This window comes from Hyla sarda, chromosome 5 (genome assembly GCF_029499605.1).
Source record: "Hyla sarda isolate aHylSar1 chromosome 5, aHylSar1.hap1, whole genome shotgun sequence".
Taxonomy (NCBI): domain Eukaryota; kingdom Metazoa; phylum Chordata; class Amphibia; order Anura; family Hylidae; genus Hyla; species Hyla sarda.
This window is the reverse complement of record NC_079193.1, coordinates 284,322,057-284,326,667: the sequence shown is the minus strand read 5'-3', so window position 1 is coordinate 284,326,667 and position 4,611 is coordinate 284,322,057.

Here is a 4,611-nt window from a genome sequence, read left to right as displayed (position 1 = left end):
CTGACTGGCATTCCATCTGCTAGAAAACAAATGCTGCACACGGATAGGAAAATGTGACTATGATGCAACAGTCATTGTTGCTATGGAAACCATAATGGGTGCCGCAGAACACCTGAGAGAAACAAATAAATGGCATCCAATTGCAGAATGGTTACGTTTTACAAGATGTGGAGGAGCACACAAGCACAGCCTATCTAAATAATCCGCTGGAATGTTTATTATATGTCTTGGTATATTCCAGCCAAAAACATTTATCATCCATCCACTGGATAACTAACGTCAGTGGGTGTCCAAGCGCTGATTTGAAATACCCTTTTTAACTTATTCTTAACACTTGTATCAATAGCCGAATTATGGCAGGCACCAAGGCCTAGTACAAGCCTTGGGCTGCCCTGACAACTAAGTGGTGGTTAAACAGCTAAAAGACTAGCTCCAGAATGACCTCCAATGATGGTCAATACTGGCAGGTGTCAGCTGCAAAGAGCTAGATGTGGCGCCATACTCCCTCACCTGACCCAAAAAGTACATCATTGGTTTGGAAGTGGTTAAACTGTGCCATCCCACCCTTCTGACAGCAGGTGGTGGGTGCTGCCTGAGGCTACTCATGCAAGTGTACAGACTTAAGAACAAACAAGTTGGTACTAATTCTATTTATAAAAAAAACTTTTATTGTGTCATATTAAAAAGACAGAGCATAAGAAGACATGTTCATAAAAGTACAGACAAAGCAGCTAGTACAGCGCATATGTAAACAATGACACCAGTAAATCTATGGAAATGCAACACTATAGGTATATCAGATTATCTCCCAAATGGGAGGCTAATACAAATCAAAAATTATTTGTGTTACATTTATACAGTAAAGGGGGAAACAACTATATATGGCAATAATATGTTCCCACAGTGGGTTACAACATCAAGCCCAAGCCTATTCCTAACTCTTGTAACACATACCCATTGAAAGTAACTAATAGAGAATTACAACTCACCCATGCTGCCATTGCACTGTGTGCTGGACCCCGAGCACGTTTTCAATCCTTCCTCAGGGACCTACTGTTACTATGTATGTTCCTCGCTGATATAGGGAGAGAGAGGAGTCCGACTTCTGCAACACCATATAGATTTTCAATCTTTCCGTTTCCAGCACGACGTATACGCACCATCTCTGATGGTATCACGCCACCACCTCACCGCATCATCCTTCTGCCGGGTGTAACCCCACAACTACTAATGCAAGTGGCCTCAAGGCAGAAAAGCTCCTGTCATCGACCCCAATCTAAGTCTTTTTTTTAGGTAGCATTAACATATTAACATTTAATGTTAGTCTGTATATCATTTTTTCTGTATAATCTATATGTATTATTTGACCATTCTAAAATAGTATATCATTTTGCATATCATAATCATTATTAAGTGTGTCATTGATCTATAACTTTATCAATTTATTGATTTATACCTTGATACCATAAAGGATTCTTATTTGGCATTCTGTGCAGTATTTGGTGTTGCATGTCAATTTAGACAGTATTTTGAGGTATTATTTAATATAAAGCATTGTGTGGTTGTGGTGTTTATGGTGGTATTTTTTAACCTCTATAGTAAATATTAATGGTATATCAGGATGATGTGACAGTTATTTAACTTGTCTGGGATTTTAACCCCTTAAAGGGGTACTCCGGTGGAAAACTTTGATTTTTTTTTTTTTTAATCAACTGGTGCCAGAAAGTTAAACAGATTTGTAAATTACTTCTATTAAAAAATCTTAACCCTTCCAGTACTTATTTGCTGCTGAATACAACTGAGGAAATTCTTTTTTTTTTAACACAGAGCTCTCTGCTGACATCACGAGCACAGTGCTCTCTGCTGACATCTCTGTCCATTTTAAGAACTGTCCAGAGTAGGAGAAAATCCCCATAGCAAACATATGCTGCTCTGGAAAGTTCCTAAAATAGACAGAGATGTCAGCAGAGAGCACTGTGGTCATGATGTCATCAGACAGCTCTGTGTTCCAAAAAGAAAATAATTTTCTCTGTAGTATTCAGCAGCTAATAAGTACTGGAAGGATTAAGATTTTTTCATAGAAGTAATTTACAAATCTGTTTAACTTTCTGGCACCAGTTGATTTAAAAAAAAAGTTTACCACCGGAGTACCCCTTTAAGATCATGGTCTATTTTGCACTTGAGGACACAGTCAATTTTCATTTTTTGCTAATTGTTTTCCTCTTCAGTATGGTAGTATTATCCCGTCAATATAGTATGTGGTAGTAATAGTGGTCATGGTGTGGTGGAATTATTTTTTCTTTGTACAGTAGTGCTATTGGTGATATTGGGCAGTGTATAGTGTTTTTATTTATTGTCCTGATGTGGATATATTATTTTAACCTCTTAGGATGCAGGGCATATGCATACACCCTGCATCCCCGATCCTTAAGGACTCAGGGCGTACCTGTACGCCCTGGTCCCATTTGTCAGGTTTAAACCGTTCTCACCAGCAGAGAACAGGTTAAACCCGGTGGGTCCCGGTTGCTCCGGGCAGCCAGGACCCACGGCTATTGCTGTCCCGATCAGCTTACCAGATGATGGGAGGGTCCTCACCTGCCTCTCTGTTGTCCGATCGGCGATCTACTGCTCCATGCCTGCGCAGCAGGCTAGAGCAGTAGATCGCCGGTTACACTGATCAGTGCTTTGCAATGGCAGAACACTGATCAGTGTATGCAATCAGAAAATTGCATGTTGTAGCCCCCTATGGGGGCTAAAAAAAATTGTGTGAAATTATTTTTTTTATAAAATTTCATTAACCCCTTCCCTATTAATAGTTTAAATCACCCCCTTTTCCCATTTTTAAAATAAAATAATGTAATGAAGAATTAAAATAATCACATGTGGTACCGCCGTGTGTGTGAATGTCCAAACTATTAAAATATTAGGTTAGCTAATATAAAAATATTAATAAAAAGCTATCAAAAAGTCCCATCAAAACAATAATGGTACTGATAAAAACTACAGATGACGGTGCAAAAAATGAGCCCTCATACCACCCTGTATACAGAAAAATAAAAAAGTTATAGGGGTCATAAGATGCCAATTTTAAACATACTAATTTTGGTGCATGCTATTTTTTTTAAGTATTATAATAAAATAAAACCCACATAAATTGGGAATTCTTGTAGCCGTATGGACCTACAGAAAAAAGATAAGGTGTTATTTTTACCAAATATTGCACTGCGTTGAAACGAGAGCCCCCAAAAGTTACAAAATGGCATTTTTTTTTATTTCACCCCACAAATAATTTTTTTTTTGTTTCACCGCAGGTTATATTCTAAAAAAAAGTGATTTCATTGCAAAGTACAATTGGTGAAACAAAAAACAAGTCCTTATATGGGTCTGTAGGTGTAAAATTGAAAGTGATTTTTAGAAAGGAAGGAGAAAAAAAGCGAAAATGCAAAAACGAAAATTTGCTGAGTCCTTAAGGTGAAAATAGGCTGACTCCCTAAGGGGTTAAACCCCAACTCTTGAGAAATCTTGCATGCGCCCTATTTGAGCAATAATGAACACAGTATATGTATTGCCTTTCTCCTTACACTTATGGGCTGGGGGGAGGTGCAGTTTTCTGTGCATGCCTTGGGCAAAAAAGGAGCTATCTACAGCTCTACCTCTGCCGCAGCAGCCTGGAAAGATCTCTGGCTGCCAGTGCTGGAAGGGAATACACTTTTTAGAGTCTGGAGGATTTGTTGGCACAGGGTGGTATTAACCTGTCTGCCCCTACTGCCATGTCCAGGCACTAGCTCCCCTGCTAGTGTCGGTAGTGAACTTTTTCCTCATAATTTTTAAATGGTACAATTTGTATATGACTATGCCTATACACACAATTATACTGTATATGTAAAGTGTTATATCATTTATTTTATGAGGGGGGGGTTAGCATTTTCTTCTTGGACCCAGGTAGCACAATGCCATGGTCCGTGCTGCTTTAGACAGTTATATGTATTGCAATAAAGATGATGTTTTAATGAGATCCCTCAGGTGTCCTCAAATCTCTGTGCACCAGGACAGGGTAAAGGATGGAGGGCAAGTTTGGGGAGCTGTGCGTTTATTATCAAACCTAGAGTAATGGTTGCCACATGGTCATTTCATTATGCATTACAAAATTTTAAATATTTGCTCAGAAAGCTGTAAAAATAAATCTACTCTGCAAAATCCTTTACTTTGCTTTACAAATTGATTTGTTTCTTACGTTGTTAAACTTTACTTATGTGTACTGTCAATCAAAAAGCTCAGAATAACATAGTAAGAATTTGCACTTGAGATCTGACCAATTAAAGGTCAAAAGGTTTATTCATCTTTGGGTTTCATTCCAAGCAAGCTTAAATATAAATACCTCGATCCCCCTCAGGAGGGATAAGGATTTTGATGGAATCAGGATTTTGATGCCATAATATATGCTAACCTTAGATAATGAATATATGCATTTTCTGCTTAATATAGCTGCTTTTATGCGGAGTAAAATTATAAATATCAAAACAAAATCTGAAACATCGAGCAGTCTTCCATTGCAAGGACATCACATTCTTCTAATGTGTATGCAAATATATGGGCTGCTGCTCATATCTC